The sequence below is a fragment of the Lagenorhynchus albirostris genome, chromosome 2 (assembly GCF_949774975.1).
Source record: "Lagenorhynchus albirostris chromosome 2, mLagAlb1.1, whole genome shotgun sequence".
Lineage (NCBI taxonomy): Eukaryota > Metazoa > Chordata > Mammalia > Artiodactyla > Delphinidae > Lagenorhynchus > Lagenorhynchus albirostris.
The window spans coordinates 128,000,483-128,019,294 of NC_083096.1; the positions used below are offsets into that span (position 1 = coordinate 128,000,483).

General features: G+C 45.4%; 1 protein-coding gene across 3 annotated transcripts in view; it reads left to right on the forward strand.

Moving 5' to 3' along the window:
• The window catches only part of GNG12 (G protein subunit gamma 12), a 124,881-nt gene that overhangs the window by 49,697 nt on the left and 56,372 nt on the right, over positions 1-18,812 (forward strand). For all 3 annotated transcript variants that reach the window (XM_060139784.1, XM_060139782.1, XM_060139783.1), the window contains exon 2: positions 186-239. The gene's annotated coding sequence lies outside the window, so the exon portion shown is untranslated. The remainder of the gene's footprint in view (positions 1-185; positions 240-18,812) is intronic.

Consider the following 18,812-nt stretch of genomic DNA (forward strand, 5'->3'; position numbering starts at 1 on the left):
CTCTCTGTTCAGGAAGTTGAAATATGTAGGCAAAAAACTCCCCCTATTCCATCAGGAGCCAGAAAAAGCTTTGCTAATCTTTAACTAAAAGAATAAACACTCAATGTGATGGCAGTCACTGGGATCGAAGGCACACCTTTCCAAATGTGATTTACTTACGGAATGCTTGTTTCATTCTATTTCAGATTTATTCCATCACCTAAAAACCTGGTAACGGTGGGCCACACAGAGTCTTACTGGTAAGTGCTCTTTCATTTTTAAAACAAAGTGACCATTTGACATCACTTTTGAAATGATACTCACACTGCTAAGTTAGATGCATCTCTACTAGTACTATGATTAGATGTCTATTTATTTACATTTTTTTTTCCTCTGAAATGATTTACGATGTTTCCATGCCTTAAAAAAAAACAGATCAATCCATGTTCTTTTGCTAAGAACATGATCAGGGAAAAGATCTATGATTGCATGCCAAATACTATTAAAATAAAAACTTTTTTTGTGTGTTGAAACTATTTCCAGGCCCCTGTTGATAGTCTGCTTGTTTCAAACAGTATCCAAAACAACAAAGTGATATTTCAGCCAAGGAATTCAGACAGTTCCTTGCAGTGTGTTGTAATGAAGATTGGCTCATAGATGTAACATTAGCTTTCTTATTGCCCTATTTTTTCTCTCATCTCTCTTTAAACCTAAATGTGACTGTCATGAGATAACAGTTCTGTAGTGGTAGAAAACTTCCTTTAGAGCTGGGAAAGTAATGTACTTCTGAAGTGAAAAAGCTTCTGAGGCTTCAGGTGACACCGCTCCCTGATGTGTGGCGATAATGTTATTTGCATTGTGTATCAGTTAGCTTTTGCTGTATAACAAACCTCTTCAAAATTCACTGACTCAAAATAGCAATCATTTCTTTGTCCCATAATTCTGTCGGTTGGCGATTTGGGCTGGGCCTAGGTGTGTGATTCTTTTGGTTTCAGCTAGGCCCATTCATGTGTCTTCAATCAGCTGCAGGTCCAGGTCACCTAGGCTGGGGGGTCACCTGGCTGTCCGCTGGAGTGATGACAATGACTAAGACATGTGTCTCACTGTCCTGCAGGCTACCCTGAGCTTGTGCACATGGCATTTGGGCAGGGTACCAAGAGACACAGCAGATGCATCTTGAGGCCAAGACTCAGAACTGCCACAACATTGCTTCCACCACATTCTGTTGGCTAAAAGAAGCTATGTGGCTAGTGTAGATTCACGAGGTACAGGAATAGATTCTACCTCTTGGTGAGACGAGCTGCGGAATCACATTGCAGGGAGGATGGTTACAGAGAGGGGAAGGTTTGCGGCCATTTTCACAATCCACCCGACAGTGTTCATGGGTCTCACGAAAACAGCTGTGATGGAATGAAAAGTGCCTGGAGAGTGAGAGGGCTCAGGTCACGCTCCCATCTCACAGCCCGTCCCCTCGGCCCGTTCTGATCGACAGACCCTGGGATCCTGGTCTTGCTGACTGCCGCCTGGCATCCCGGTCAGTTCAGCAGCGTCCTGGGTGGTCTTGCCAATACCAGCTTTCCGCTCCCAGCCTCGCTTCATGGTACGCAGCACCGCCACACCAGTCTTCCTTCAATTCAACTTTCAGGAAGTTCCTCCTTTGCTCAGAGACTGTCAGTGCCCCCATTTCATCCACCACACCAGCCTAGACTCCTCTCTGGCTCCTCCACTTCCATTATCTGGCCCAGTCCTCTCTTGTTCAGCTCCCACTATTCATTTTCCTCTAGCCAGACTAGCCTGTTTACCGTTTCTCCCGAGGACACCTCATGCAGCTCACCCCTTCTCTGCTTGGAAATCCTCCTCATTCTGCAGGGCCCGGTAGAATCTTCCCTTCTCTGTAACGTGGCCTTCCCTGCCTCTTCCCACCATCTGTGATCTTCTCTGCTCCGAATACTTCAAAGCCAAACACTGTCTTCTGTCACGCACCCTTCTTCAGCTTCGCTAGTCTTACCTCCTCAGTAGCTTTGTCAGTGCCTTGAGAGCAGAAGGTTCCATGTGTCTCCCTTGCAGTACTCAGCACAGGGCCGAGAGGACAGTGGGTACTTAGTCAGCCAGGACCCTGCGCCTGATCACCCACCAGCAGCTCCCCAGGATCGCATGAGGTACCTGTTGAAATACAGGTTCACAGTCCCTTCACTGGGCTGTCTACGTTCATTAGGTGAACCCTGGGGACCTTGAAGCACTCAGATGATTCTGATGTAATAGCTAAACAGTTGGCAACCGCTTGTGGAGGAAAGAACAAGAAATTTATATGAGACTGGGGTTTGAGTCCTGGCTCTGCTACTTCTTGGCTCTAGGACCTTATAAATGGGACCTTTCTGAGCTTCAGTATCCTCATCTGTAAAATGGAAATAACATTTAACTTGAGGATTGCCAAGAAGATAAAAAAGGATGATGTAAAAGGGAATGAAGTACTGATATATGTTACAACATGGGTAAACCCTGAACATGTTATGCTAAGTGAAAGAAGCCAGTTACAAATGTCCACATATAATGTGATTCCATTCATATGAAAATGCAATAGGGGAATCCATGGAGACAGAAGTAGAGTATTCATTGCTTAGGGCTGGGAGGTGAAAATGGGGGACGTGGGGAGATAGCTAAAAGGTATAGGCTTTCTTTTTGGCGTGATGAAGACGTTCTAAAATTCATTCTGGCAGTGGTTGCCCAGTGCCTGTAAATGTACTAAAAACCACTGAATTGTACATGAAAATGGGTGAATGGTATGGTATATGAATTATATCTCAATGAAGTTGTTTAAGAAAAGAATAAAAAGAAGTGTTCCCTCTTAAAAAAAAAAGGATGATGTATTCGCAAGTGCTTTATAAACCGTAGAATGTAATTAAAATACATTAATTGATTATGGATCTGTGGCTAGCAGTTACCTCTGTGGCGGTAGTCATGGTAGTGATAGAGGAATAGACAGTGAGTAATCCGGTGGTGGAAGGATTAATAATTACAGCAACAGTAGTCATAATTAGTGTCTACTGTTTATTGAATGCCGACTGTATGCTGGGCACTGTGGTAACTGCTTCCCATAGAATTATTGGAAATTTACAAGAAGATCCCCTTGTTCAGTTGCATCTGTATCATAATTACAGCCTATTCCACCATTAGTGATTTAGTCCTTTGATTTCTCCCTCTTCATTCCTGAGAGAAATAGTTGGTTGAGCCGCTATCAGCCATTGACAGCTTACCAGTGTCAAGTACAGGGACCTGTAGAAGTGTGATCTGCTTTGATTGGTGGGAGAAGTTGGGGAAGGGAGAGCAAGCAACAGTACTAGGGAGAGAGTAGGTGTGGGACGTGCAGGAATGGACCACAGGGCACCCAACTGCCTGAGGAAGGATGGAGTAGGGGGAGGGGAGTGCAGGAGGGTTGGAGGGCGTGGTCTGAGACATTTGCTGACGTGACAGTTTGGCCCAGGGCTGTCTCTGGTCTAAGGCCCACCACATGCTCACGCTGCTTGCTTGGAACTTCCCTGTAACAGCTATCACAACAGGCAGCATTTATAAAACTGTCCTCTGTTCACTGTCTGATTCGTTGTACATTATTTTGATTGCTGTTGATCTAGTGTATGTGCCTGTCTTCTTTCAAAGAGTTTTGAGGTGGCTTTTAAACACACATGTATTAAGATTCAGACAAAGAAGGAAGGAAGGAAATTTGTGGGGAAGGAAAAGTAAGGTGAAATCCGAGATTAGGTTAGGCCCCCAGCTCTTAAGTGAGAGCCTGTACGCACACTAGCGGCCCCCATGGTCTTGCCTCTGAGTTTCTGAGCAGTCAGTACTAGGAAAACGTGCTCAGTTGGGAGTTCTTGGTGGCTAGAGGATAAAAGCACCCTAGTTACTCAGAAGAAGCAAGGTTGATTGTGATTCTTTCGAGACGTAGAGTAATTGCCCCCTGGGTGCTCAGGAGGAGGACGCCACCTAAGGCAGCGAACAACATCCCTATAGAAGTGACTGATGAGGACTGCCCTCCATGTAGACCAACGATGTGTGACACCTGAGTGCTGCCCAAGAAGCGCCTTCCAGCCCAGGTGTGCATTTCTCTGCTGGCCTTGCTTCACCCAAGTATAAAATGTAACATTTTCAGGGCTTCCCTGGTGGCGCAGTGGTTGAGAGTCCGCCTGCCGATGCAGGGGACGCGGGTTCGTGCCCCGGTCTGGGAAGATCCCACATGCCGCGGAGCAGCTGCGCCCGTGAGCCATGGCCGCTGAGCCTGCGCGTCCGGAGCCTGTGCTCCGCAACGGGAGAGGCCACAACAGTGAGAGGCCCGGGTACCGAAAAAAAAAAAAAAAGTAATATTTTCCGCTGTAATAACAAGCATATATATTCATCCCTCCTCCCTCCCGTGTGATGCATGTCACAGACCGTCATGGCTCTTGATGCTGAGCCCAGACGTTTGGCTATGGCCCAGGCCTGGCACACGAGTTGAGATCTCCTTACCATCCCAGTTCTAAAAGAATAATAAACAACTTCCTGGGAAGTACTCAGTGAAAGTTATTTCTCCCAACTCCAAATCGTGCTATGCCCTGACTCAGTCTGCGGAGTGGCTTTTTGATGCACAGAATTTACACGGACCCTGTCCACCGTGACCTGTGTGGCCCACTTCGCTTGCTCCACGTGACTCTCTCCTTCTGTTTTGAGCCCTGTGGCTCTACGTCATTTTAGGTACCAGAGTGTTCTGTACCTTTTGAGGGAACCAGGGCAGTTTGAGAAGCTCACTGGAATAAGATTAGTAGACTCCAAGGATGTATTGGATGGCAGCAAACTATAAACTGAGCTACTGTTGTCCACTTACGTGATTTTCCTCTTCTAGTCGGTGACTTTAATAATTTTTGCAGCGGTAGTGTCTGAGGGGTTGGCAGCACTGGTAAGGGAGCAGAGGGTGATACGAAAGTAATGTGCATAGGATGAAAAAAAAGTTAATTCAGTAAGGATCATTGTCAGAGAGGAGCCCAGAATTCCACGAGGACTGTCCATACATGGGAATTTCCTTTTGGGCTTTGTCTTCATTGAGATCAGGTTTCTTAGTTAGAATTATTTTGGTAGCAAGTAACAGAAGTCCAACTTAAACTAGTGTCTTGACTTAATGACTAACATGTCCGTGTTGGCATGGACTTCAGGCATGGGTGTATCCAGGTGTTCCAGAAAACATCAGGCCATTATCCTTCACTCTCTCCATCTCTTGATTCTGCTTAACTCTGTCAGCTTCATTCTTAGGCAGTCTCCCCCTCAGTACCTTGCAGAGGTAGCCATCAGCGTTACACTTCCATCATCTTCACAGCTGTGGATCTCAGAGAAAAGAGAGTGCCTCTTTTGTCATTGTTCTAACAATAGTACCAAGGAGGTCTGGCCCAGTTTGGATTCCTTGCCTGAATCAACCTGGCTAGAAGTAGGCAGTAGACAGTAAGCAGTATCTGCTTGGCCAGGGCTTGTTCATGTGTTCCTTGAAAGAGGATGAATCGTACCCGAAGCACATGGCACAGGGTCCCTAGGAAAAAGGAATTTTGTTACCAGAAGAAAGGAAAGAAAGAGCATGCCAAGCAATTAAAATTTCTAGGTACCAGAGTGCACTGATTTAGAAATTCTTAATTTGGCGTCCATTAAACTTGAAAGGTTTAAAATTAGATTCAGCTTCAGTTACATTGACTACCTATTCCAAGTTTAGTATCATGATCAGACTAGCAACAGTGAGCATACTGAGAGGAGGAGTGTGGGTGACCCCACTGTGGGGTCACGTAGGCAGCTTTTGGCCTGACGACCTTAGGTCGTGTCCCCTGGATCTAGATTATTAACCTGAAGATGATGAATAGACTTCAGTGGATCTGTAATCCATTGAATGAATCAATGAATGGGCTTCTCTAATTATTTGCAAAATGCTGTGTATGTACTTTTTTTTTTACTGGAGAAAGGGATCATGCTTCCATGATTTTTTCATAGGACTCCCTAGCCCCCTACTGCTTAAGAGAAGACTTACTCAAATTGTTTTAGATTTGGCTAGCTTAATCTTATGTGTTCATTTCTTTTCTTGGCTCAGCGAGTAGAGTTTAGCGTCCATGATAAACACAGCTCCCTATGGAACAGACACAGTGATGTCAGTGGCTGAGTATGTTGCATCAAATTGCATGTTGAGGGTTTTAGGCGTATATGTAAACTTTTCACAGTCGTAGTTGCCATTTACCTAATGCTTTTACTCTGGTGTTCACCCTGTGCTAAGTGCTTTATGTGCATTGTCTGAACTGTATATTTATACACGTGACTGTAATTCTCTGAACCTCAGGTTTGTTTTGGTACCACCTGCTGGAACCAGCTCCTTCGGCTGCCTCTCTGGGAACACAGGACACAAAGTCTGGCTTTTCCCTCTTCCCCGTGTCCTCTTTTGTGGGTCCACACCTCTCCACTCCCAACCCCCACGTGATAGAATCCTAGAACCCCAGAGTTGGAGGAGACTGCTGAGATCGTGCAGTTCAGTGGTTTTCAAACTTGGCTCTCTGCTTTTCTAGCTCAGGGACTCCTTAGAGGGAAGGATGGAAAGATCCCAAGATCCCTATCCTGCTTTTGTCATCACTGGCTGCTGAAAACTACTCATCTGGGAGAAGAGAGTCCAGAGTTCAATGTCAGACTTGTGGTTGAGTCCGAGCTACTACTCTGCTCACCTCCCTGTGTGACTCTGGGAAAGTTGCCTTACCTCTCTGAGCCACAGTTTCCTTTTCTGTCAAAGGGGTGATAATACCTGCCTCACAGAGCTGTTGGGGGCCTGGATGAGGTCATGTCTGTAGAGTCCTCGTCCCAGTGCCTGGCCCACAGGCACTGCTGCAAAGGTTAGCTGTGACTAGGACACTGTACAGCGCAGCTTGTGAGACATAATTAAGACACGGCTTTATTCTTGTCTCTCACCGTGCCTTTAAAGTTGATTCACTGGGGTGTGTCTTTCCCCATTTCCTGATAAAAACTTGATCAGGCCTATGACATTTCTGGTTACTCTTAGGTAACAAAAAGTCCTACGACCCCTATAAGTGACACACATACACACACACACACACACACACACACGCCGCATACTTTCTGGAAATTGGACATGCTCACTTTAATCTATGAACGGTCAGTGTTTACTCCAAGAGGAGACTTCCCTCCATCTTGCCCACCATTCCAGGCCTGCCCAGGTGAGGCAGAGAGAGAGGAAAGCTCTTACCTGACCACTGTTGTCACGCCTGGCACTGGGTTCTCTGAGCCTGGCTGGTGGGTGAATGGACTCTCTTTTGCTTTCCTAGCTGTTTCCATGGCTGTCCTGAGGACTCCCACACCAGCACATTCCACCAGGACCTCCCAGGATTCGGGCAGTGCCTCTCCTTCTGCTGGTTGCTACCATCCTCCATCAGCTTCTCGTTCCCATACAGATTCTCTCTTTGGGGTTCCCTCATCCTCAGTCTGAAGCCCTGGTGGGTAGAGCCTGTTTCAAAGAGACCAGAGCTGGCATTCCTGGTGCCCTTTAACCCCGCCATCAGGGGAGAGGGTGAGCAGGCCCTTTCTTCTACTCTGTCACCTTATATTGCTTCAGCTCCCCTCCCACATTTTGGTTCCTCAAGCAGGTGTCACATACCAATCCCCAAACTCGAGGAGCCCTCCAGGTGCTGTCTTTTGAAACTCTTGTCTCCAGGTTTGAGATGAAAAGTGGACTCCCACCACTCCACCCACCTTGGGGAGGCCAGGAATCAAAGCATTTCTGAGGAATCTGCCCCACAAAATCCTCCATCACTTTCCACTGTCCTGAACCTGTTAATATCCTCCTTATGGACCTTTGAACCAGCTAGGTCAACTTCTTAGGAATTTCCATATAGTGGTCTGGCCCCGGCTTTGGAATTTCCCATCTGCTGAATTGTGTTGCCACAATGGAAACTTCCACTTGAGCATCTTGTTATATTAACTGTTGGCCCAGTTCGAGGAACTCCTCTGCAACACCCTGAAAAGCGGTCCTTTAGCCTGTGCTTGAAAACTGTCCAGGCATGGCAAGCTCCCTCCCTCCCTCTCTCCCTCCCTCCCAAGAAGCATCCCATTCCGATTTTCAGATGCTTGGAGTTGTTGGAAAGATGCTGCTCCCATGAAGCCACGCCTGAGTCCCTGTAACCTTGCCTTTGATGGGATCAGAAGTGTGCACGTGAGGCTCGTCTGAGAAAATCTGCCTGGGCTGCAGGGATTCGAGTGGCAGCCAGGTTTGCACCAACACTCTGTTCTCTAAAACCACAGGGAAGCCTCTCACCTTGTCTCTGGGCCGGTTTTCTTTGCTGTCACGCCAACAGCGCATAACCCCAGCAGAAAGCTAGTATTGGGAAACTCTCCGCTCAAGCACCATTTCTCATGCTCATTACCCTAACTAATATCCTTTCTCTTGATCTGAGAGCTGATTTGCCTTGCTTCATGGGGGCATCTGGATCAGGGGTCCATCCACAGTTGATGAACTCTCCAAAATCAAGCCTTGCCGAATGTGCCCTACTGCCCTCCAAAGACACCCATCCCTGCTTTTCTGCAGTTTTTCTCGTATGTTTAAGTGTCCTTTGGACTCAGCTGGTTGGTTTGCCTTCTCCCCAGCATCGTGAACTGGGCCTCTCTGCCAGGTGACCTTCTTTGTCATGTGCAAGTTGGGCCACTGTGACGGTGGATCCCACAACAAGTTGATCACTCTGTGTTTATGTTCCCCACCCCATGGTGAAGGCAGCGTCTCAGATGAGCGAGCGACATGTGCTAGCAAGCCTCTTGGGTCAGCTAAAGTTGAAGTCACTTTGGGGACAATGGCCTAAGAAGATACTAAATGCGTTTTGGGTCGTTCCATCATGGACTGGTTCCCCTGGCAAGTCTCAACCTTATGTATCCAGATGTGAACCTGGTTTACATGCTAGTGTTACTTTTCATGCTGTCAACAAAGATGTGAGGTGCAGCTCCCTCCCCCTCTCCCCCGCCCCTGTGCCCTCCCTCCTGCCCCACATGATGCTGGAGACAGAGGCCCGGAGGGCAGAATTCATCTCCCCTAGCACTGCTCACCTATCTTCTTCTCTTGGCATGAAAGAATATAGTGATTTTTACTGGGCCATTCAAAAATCTCTATATATCAAATAGCTAACGGGCTGTTACTGAAAACAAACTTTCTATTAATATTTGTGTGCATTTTACAGTAGGGAGGTGGCATAGTATAAGCAGAGAGACTAGCGTTCAGACCATTCCCCAGCTGCTTGAGATGCTTTGGGCAGAGTGGTTTAGCATCTTTGCGCTTCAGTTTCGTCATCTGTTAAATGGGGATAATGACAGTTGCCTTGCAAGAGGGCTGTATTAAAGGAACCAATGCATGTAATGAATTCAGCACAGTGGCCTGTCACATAGTATATATTCAATAAATGGGCTATTATCATTGTTTGCATTTGACGGTTGTGATGATCTCTAAAAAACTTTTAAAGCCTTGAAAACAAGTGTCAATCCTCCAGCAACAGTTGAGCAAGTCACTTACTCTTAAAGTCTCAAATTTCACATGAATAAGTGGAGGATAATCCTGTACCGGGTTACTGAGAGGATTAAGTGAACTAATCTATATGAAATGCTCAGCACAGGCCTGGCACATAGTAAGCACCCCAATAATGGTGGCCATTAAATGATATATTCCCATCACAATATTAGCTCCATTTTACAGATGAGAATTTGCAGGACACTTTTTTCCTTGTGATAAATGGCTTCATGAAGACACTTTTATATGTAAGAAGTTGTTCTCACTGTTTTGTTCAAGAAGGAACAAGAACATTTAGCAGCTGGTTTGCTTATAAATACCAAACTGTAGCATATATGAAAGTAAGCTATATAACTAAACCAAATGGCTTTCCATTTTTTTAGGCTTCGCCTCATTTCCTTTTAAGTTTTGAGTAAGTGATTTTGCCACTAGATTAGGAGAGTTTATATATTATTTTTACAAGTCCCGTGGAAACATGCAAGCATAGCTATATTTAGCTAGATACTCTAAATTCACATCAATGTATTTTGTGCTCTTGCAATAAAGATGCATGGTGGGCACCTTCCTGGCATCCAGGGAGGTCTTGGAAGGGGCCATGGAGGAGAAGACAGGGCCAGACTATAACAAGATGACCCAAACTGGAGATCGCGGCTTGGTCAGGAGGGTGGCGAGCTGGCCAGGGCGGAGCAGGGATTCCTGACAGGGAGGTTTTCTCCTCTCACAGGGCAACACCTGCACTCCGTTGAGCAGTTCGTCCCTAGGGTCCTCTTGGAGCAATGGGCAGTCCTGAGCAACAGAGCTCCTGTCCCCTTGCTTCCTACTGACCAGGTGCCCGTGCTGCACCAAATACCAGGTTTGCGAAGAATGATGATGACATCATTGTTTGTTGGGCTGATACTGAAGTTTGTGTCACTCATGCCTGGACACCTTCGGTGAGGAATGGTCCAGGTGAGCAGGAAACCTGTTCATAGGTTGGGTCTGACTTACTCACCCCTGCAGACAGACAGTTCAGCAGTAATCTTCCTTGATGTGGAAACTTGAAATGTGGCCGGGAAGCCAGAAAGAAGGGAGGGACGGGTAGGGGACCAAGCAGTGGGGCCACTTGAGTTGGTGGGTCAGCAAGTGTGTACGGAGCATCTGCCATGCGTGCGGGCAGGATGAAGAGGAAGCGGAACCGAACCTCCTGCCTTCTTCCCTGCCCAGCTCCGTAGCCCACTCCCTGAGGCAGGGACTGAACCAACGCACGTGGCCTTAGAGAAACCCCCCATTGCCGTTTTGTGGGTAAGGCTCACGAGAGCCCCCTGCCGCCACACATGCTCAACTCCAGGGCCCAAGAAGGAGCTGATGGCGGTTATGAAGCTTAAGCCTCAGGATCTCTCATCGGCAAGGACCCCTTCTGATGTCCTGTAGCTCATTCCTAATTTTGCATTCTTTTTTTAAAGAGGCCCCCAAATTGTACAAGGCTCAGGATCCACAAAAAACTGGATCTGTCCCCGGACCTGGGAGAACTAGCGCGGCGCTCCACGTCTTTCCCTCCACCCCATTTTGCCTTCACCAAGACACTAAAACTCCAGTTTGCTTCTGAACTCAGGAACAGGCTTTGGCCGTGTGTGTGTGTGTGTGTGTGTGTGTGTGTGTGTGTGTGTGTGTGTGTGTGTGTGTGTGTGTGTGTGTGTGTGTGTGTGTGTGTGTGTGTGTGTGTGTGTGTGTGTGTGTGTGTGTGTGTGTGTGTGTGTGTGTGTGTGTGTGTGTGTGTGTGTGTGTGTGTGTGTGTGTCCTCTGCTGTGGCTTGACCCAGCTAGACCTGAGTTCCCTCCCAGAGCTCCTAACCCCGTGAGTGAGGGGGAGGGAGGTCCAGCCAAGAATTGCTGTCTGGGCTTCTTCCTGGCCACCAGACACCCTCCCCCAGGGTGGAAAGGTCCCACCGTTCCTGCAGGAAGGCAGCGCGGGTGCTCTCAGCCCTCCCGTGGCTTTGTGGTTGCCGGGAGGGAGGCCCTGCAAAGGAGCCGGGCAGGAGGGAACCAGCCCCGTGTGAGGCATCAGCTGGCTAAAATACGCCTGGTGGAAAATTCTCCTTTAAGGAAAAAAAAAAAAGTAATATCCTTGAAACTGTATCAGCTTTGGCAAAACCATAACTCTGATCTCAAGTTTTGGGAGAACGGGCCTGCCAACCTACAGGACTGTGCAGATAATGCGTGGCTGGCTCGCTCTCAGCCATAATCATGACCCTTCCCTCTCATGCCGCACAAGGGCTGGAGTGCTTTGCTAATCAGTCAGGATTAAATGTACTGAGAAGAAGCGAAAGGAGGGGAAAGGCCCTTTTTGTATGTGAGCGTCTTTCTACCACTATGCAAAAGGATACCCAAGTTTGAAAATAATTTTCTCTTTCAGTCAAATGCTGGCCAACTTCACCCCCTGGTGGAGAGATAGAGAACTGTGTAAAATGAGCCATCAGGCATCCTTGTCATGACTGATAATCTGGAAATTCTCAGCCTGTGATGAGTTAGGACAGTGAAAGGGGCTGGGTGTATAAGGTTTTGGGGTTTGGGGGTGGGTTTTTTGCCTTGAAACTAACTGTTTCTAAACTTAGGGTTAAATTTTTTTTAATATCTGTAAAGAGTGAAATGGTTAAAATGCCACTAGGTTTAAGGCTCACACCTATTAAACTGTAGTGGACTTTTTTGCCAAAGCTCTGCCACCAGTGCTAGTTATGGCCAATCCTTACCGGTCTGTAGGCTTCTTTTACTCCTTGAGATTGTGGCAGAGACATAGAACCAACCAGAAAACAGGGATTTCAGCCACCAACTGGATATCTATTAGTGATCCTGACTTTCAGACTCCAGCTCACCACGGCCCACGTTGACGTCTTTTGCTTTAGTGCTGCGAGTTTAAATTATTTGCCTTAGTTCATTTATACTTACTGCTAACAGCTTCCAGAAAGTCAGATTTGGGCTAACTAGGTGATAGCCATTTCACTACTATTTCCTACATATTTTTAAAAGGAAAATGCAAAACAGAAGGATAATGGTTGAAATATAAAAACCTTCCCATATATGTCATCTTCTGTTGAAATATGATTTTATCCTGACACCTTTATCAATCTTTTGTTAATTACTCAACTGCTTTTAAATACCAGAACTGACCTGACTGTTTAGCTTCTGTTGTGTCTTCAATAATAAGAGCCTTCCTGATAGAATCTCATCTGCTATCTTTCGTTCACCAAGTGGTAGTTCGTGTCCCTGGTGAACGTTTATCATCTCCATTGTCCTGGATCTCCATCCCCCAAGTGGAGGATACAATCGTAGTGTTTATATTAGTAATGCTTTTAATAGTTTTTTTTTTTTTTAAACCTTTCTCTGCTCTCAGAAACCCTTAGGTGCACTTCAGATTTGAGAGCCTGGCATTGTAAGAGGCTGTTTGTTACTCATACATCAGATTAACTGCCTTGGGGCTGTTTTTCCTCAAAAGAAAGATGTGAAAGAAAATGAATGTGCACACACACCTTGTAGGTTCATGTAATTGTTTTCAATATTTAATAGAGTTTTCTAATGATTATTGATCATATTTTTATATATATTGTCTAATTTTTTATCTCACGAAATTTTTATGTAAGAAAAACAATTTTTTGATGGTATCATCTGTTTGCTTTTTCCCCAGGTGTATGGAAACCAGTTGTCCTAAGCACTAAATAGGCATTATTTGGAGGTGGGGGGGTATGTTTCTCCCAGGATTAGTTCCTGGGAGAATCCTCTAGTTTCTTGCCTTTTGACTCACTCTGACACAACCCAGAGGAGGGGATGGGCCTGGGGAGCTGGACGTGCTGCTGGCCCAGCCTCAGGCCACAGCACAGCACAGCACAGCCTGGTTGCTTTTCTTTCCTTGCTCGTGGCTGCAGCCACCACCCCAGTTGTTTGAGGAGATCTCTCACACACACACACACACACACACACACACACACACACACACACACACACACACACACACACACACACACACACACACACACACACACACACACACACACACACACACACACACACACACTTCTCTCTTTCCTGGCCATCTGTCCCCTTTCCACTGTTAAAACTGGCCATTAATCTAATGTTGAGACAGCCTGACTCATTAATGATTCCTTGATGTCCAGGTAACTGCAAGGCTGAGCAACGTCAGAATGGTTTGTAAGTTCCCTCTAATTTCTGGGCATTTTCAAGCTTTCATTATTATTCACAAATGGCCGCACCCTGAAGTTCAGACTCTGCTGACCAGGACGAACAGGAAGGAGAAGGGCACACTTTAGAAAGGCATATTTGGGTTTGGTCGATCTGGGGGTTCATGTTTTTGGTAAAGGGCAGGTTTTACAGACATTTTGAGGATAGTCGTGATAAGTATTATGAGATGGAACTGGAGAGGCTCCCTTTTTCCTCTGTGCGTCCCAGCTGCAGCCATAGCGCCTCTGTGTCTGTCTCAGAGCACCAGGCTCTGGCCTGCTCCATCTGGAGCGCCCCCTCTCGTTATTTGATACCAGGGTGTTTCATAGCCCTTAGAATAATCTGTATTACCATGTTTATTTCTTTACACGAGAGCTTGATGTCAGCACCTAGAAGAATACTAGCACAAAGCAGACACTCTGAAAATTTCGAATGAATGACGGAACACACAAACAAAAGAATGAACAAGTGAACAAACGAACACATGTATTCAGGGTCAATCATGAGAGGAGCAGTGCTGTTTGTAACCATACTTTAAGACAAAGCTTATTGAAACAGCAGTGCAATATTATTTTTTGTCTCCCTAAATTAAAATATATCTTATAATATGCCAGTGTGCAAGGCCGGTTATCAGTTGTGGGACTGCACATTGACAGCAGCATCTTAGAACAAGTTGTTAATATCATATCCTTAAATATAGAAGTGAATGGAGAAAGGCCAATGGATAGTTGGTAGGCAGAAAGAGAAAGAGCTTCACTTTGCAATTACAGCAAAATTATAAAAGAGCCCAAGATTCTGCAATCAGGAAATGCCTATGTAAAATGGAATCTTACTGAAATCATTAAAAATTATGTGTATTCACTTCTATGGGCTAGAAGTGCAAAACCTGAATCTGATCAGGAAGAAATAGCTGACAAACCCAAATTGAAGAACGTTGTACAACATAACTGGACCTTTACTCTTAGAAATATCAACTCCGTGAAATATCAATACAAAGACTTAGGAACCGTCCCAGATTAAAAGAGACTAAAGAGGAAAGACAGTTGAATGCCACGTAGAATTTTAGATTTTCTTTTGCTGTAAAGGACATTATTGGGAGAATTGCCAGAATCTGAGTAAGGTTGCAGATTGGATAACGGCAGTATATTAATTGTAGTGAGGTTGTTTAAGAGAACTCCTTGGTGGTGCAGTGGTTGAGAATCTGCCTGCCAGTGCAGGGGACACGGGTTCGAGCCCTGGTCTGGGAAGATCCCGCATGCCGCGGAGCAACTGGGCCCGTGAGCCACAATTACTGAGCCTGCGCGTCTGGAGCCTGTGCTCTGCAACAAGAGAGGCCGCGATAGTGAGAGGCCCCCGCTTGCCACAACTAGAGAAAGCCCTTGCACAGTAACGAAGCCCCAACACAGCCATAAATAAATTAATTAATTAATTAAAAAAGAAAAAAAGAGAACTCCTTATTTGTAGAAAATACACACTGAAGTATTTAGGGGTAAAAAAACATCATCTCTCTCTCTTCCGCCCTGCCCACCCCGCCCCGCCCTCAGAGGGAGAGTGCAGGGAAATTAAACTAAATATAATAAAATGTTGACATTTGAGGAATCCAAATCTGGGTGAAGGGTATCAGAGAATTCTTTGTACTATTCCTGCAACTTTTCTCTAGGTCTGAAATTATGTCAAAATAAAAGTTTTAAAACAGGATGCTTATGAAGAGATTATAATCACTTCAGGAAATGTCACTGCTGAAAAGGAGCAAAACATAAAATTGTATAATAGAGTGTGATTTCAGCTACTTTAAAAACTCATAGAGAAAAGATAAGGAAATATAGCAACATGTTAACTTTTGTTATCTTGTATCCATGTTAATGTATCTCACACGTTTTTCTCTAAGTAGCATGCATTTCTTGGAAAATAAGGAGGAAACCAAACTTCTCAAGAAAGATGATGGCTAACTCTCAAAGAAAGAAGACCTGAGTGGATCTTGTTCCTTGTGTCTTTACCACCATGCGCTTCATTCTGGTAGAAGGATGCCGTATATGTATGAATGTACACACATACTTTTTTAAACTTTTGTTTTTCTTTAATGACATTTCAAAGGAAATCCTATATTGGGCAGGAGCTGAAACGAAATGACCTCTGTAGCCCTGGAATTCCTTGCTCTACTTTCCAGTTCTTTGCAAGTCAGTACCTCTGCAATCCAGACAGGGTGCTGGGTACTGAGTGCATAAGGATGGGTAAGCCACCCAGTCCATATTCTGCATTCACAGTCCACAGACAGACAAACCAGTGATTTTGATCTCGTGCTAGGTACTATGGGAGCATAGCAGCTCTTATGATGGGCAGGCCTGGCTTGCGGCAGGGGTAGTGGTTGGGCAAGGCAGGCATGGATCTCTAGACCTAGAAAGTTAAGTGAGATTTTGCCATTCGGAGAAGGGTAGCAGAGCATTGCAGGCTGCACATTTCAGTGTATCTAGCGTATGTCCTCACTCTGGCCCACTGGAGCGTCATTCTGGAGACCCTGGCCAGGGAGGTGAGGGTTTTACAAAACTGGGAAGCTCCAGGTCCCACAGGGTCTGCTTTCCCAGGTTTAGGAGGAAGTGGTCCTGCTGCAGGAAGCAGGAGGAGGCTCCCTGTGGCTCTGGAGCAAAGGCCCCCCATGAACCAACCCAATGCCTCCATTTGCAGAATCACTGTGGGAGTTTGCCTGATCGCTCCCACCACAGATACAGCATAGATACACCAGGGAGGACAGGAAAAAGGTGATGGCAATACCATGTTGGAGAGTTTGCTGATCTCTGATGTACTCAGTGGAACTGCTGGAACGTGCTTTATTCATTTGGTATCAGAAATAAAGCCAAGGGGTCGGTCTGCCTGCACGTGGCCTCACAGGCTCTGCAACTGTTTTTGGAGTCCCAGAGTTACGCCGAAAACAGCGTTGCTGTTGAGAAGTGTGCTCCTTATTTTCCTGGACAGTAACTGCTCTTTGAACCATCTTTTGCTTGGGCCCATTTTCCATTCTAGTCCTCAGAGCCTGAGGACACCAGTACGTAAGTAATTTTAATCCACCGTGTAACTAGATCAGAGACAAAATAGTGGTTAAGAATCCTACACCTGGTTTGGGTTGGAAGCTTCTCTCCATTTATCTTGGAACCTTTTTTTTTTTTAACCATTTTAGATCATGATTTTTTTTTACTCAGGTATTATTTCCATTTTAAACATATCTCATAGTTTGGAAAAGGGATTGCACGAGCTGATATTAATTCAGGATGTAACATATAATAAGTATTTGGTAACTACCAGTTATTATTAATAAGCATTGATTAGCACTGTGGATGAAGAGAAAGCCCTAGATTCTTGGTTAAGTGACATGGTTTCTAGTCTAAGCTCTACCCCAGAAGTCCTAGAAGTAAAAAGAAACAGCTGGAAGGAGGCCTTAGAAATTTTTTAGCATCTAGTCCAACAACCTCATTTTCAGAAACTTAGAAAGGTTTATTAATCATAGCTTACATGTTCTCCCACTCATTTTTTTAAAAAATATATTTTTATTTTTGGCTGCGTTGGGTCTCTGTTGCTGTGCTTGGTCTTTCTCTAGTTGTGGCGAGCGGGGGCTACTCTTCGTTGCAGTGTGTGGGCTTCTCATTGTGGTGGCTTCTCTTGTGGAGCACAGGCTGTAGGCGTGCGGGCTTCAGTAGTTGTCTCCCATTCATTTTTAAAGCGAGAGTAATAATCACAGAATAAGTCCTTGATTTATATCAACTAGTGTTGTCATGTTGATTCCCAGTTTTACTATCTTCCTCTCTCATTAGACTATGAAGATAGACTTGTCCTCCTTGCTTATTGTCATGTCCCCACCATCTGCCACAGCAATGGGCACGTAGTAGGTGCTCAGCCAATGTCTGTTGAATGATTGAAGGAAGCATCTTGCTGAAGGTGGAATTTAGGCAAAGTCTGAATCAGAACCATGTCCTAACTCTAGGGTGCAGGTTTTCCACACTGTTCATGTTGGCTTCCTTCTCTCTTTAACTTTAGGCAACGTGCTTCATTCATTTCTCTCTTTCTTCACCTTGGATTTGATCCGTCAGGTCCCTCCTGCCTTTTGGGAAGACCTATGGTTGTGTGCTTGAATGGCCACTAGGTGGCAGGGTTGGACAAAGGGGGGAAAAAAAAGGACCGGTTGCCCTACCAAGAGAATAATGGGAGTGATCTTATACCCTTATAGCCTTGGATGAGTTGGGGGAACTTACCTTGAGAGGCAGGCAGGTATCCCAGGGTTTGTGTGCATGGATTTAGGTTAGCTCTCCTCCCACCAGCGGACCTCAGACACCCTGAAACTTCCCCAGGGCCCTTGTTTTAGCTATGTCATGCGTATAACATGCTCAGCACTTCGCCAGGGTAGAGGAAGAGCTCTGTAAGGTTAGCAGCTGAGTCTACTTCTGGTGTTTGATACCACAGAACAGCACTTTGCTGTTCCCTGCCAAGCCAAGTGGACAGGCCTTAGAAGCATTTGCAGGAGAAACACGTGTGCCTTGCTCCCTGTTTTACAAAGCCAGAATTTTAAATAGCTGCTTAAAGGGAAAAGTGGATGGCATGTCAGTATCAGGTTAAAGGGAAGCCTGGAATATTTGGAGGGACATCAGAACTCCTGAGAGAGTCACTGTGGAGCTTACTCAATACAAAGCACAGTGTTTTGCGCATAACTGGGTGGAAGGGGGTGATGGGGGGATAGTCACAAAACGTCCTTTGCTCAAATTGTTCAAAGAAAGAATTTCTTTGGTGTCTTATTTTTATAATAATTCGGGGAGGATCTTCTAGGAATAGCAATGACTAGCATTCATTACACAACTTACTATGTGCAAACTATTATGCTAAACACCATACATTCATTATTCTATTTAATCCTTACAACAGCCCTATGAGGTAGGTTTGGTTATTATGTCCATTTTATAGATGAGGAAATTGAGGTGCAAAAAGAGTATAATAAGAATAGCCAACAGGTATTGAGTACTTACTTACTAGAGGTCAGGAGTTACTCTAAGTGCTTTAAGTATCATCCTTACAACCGTCCTATAAGGTAGATGCTA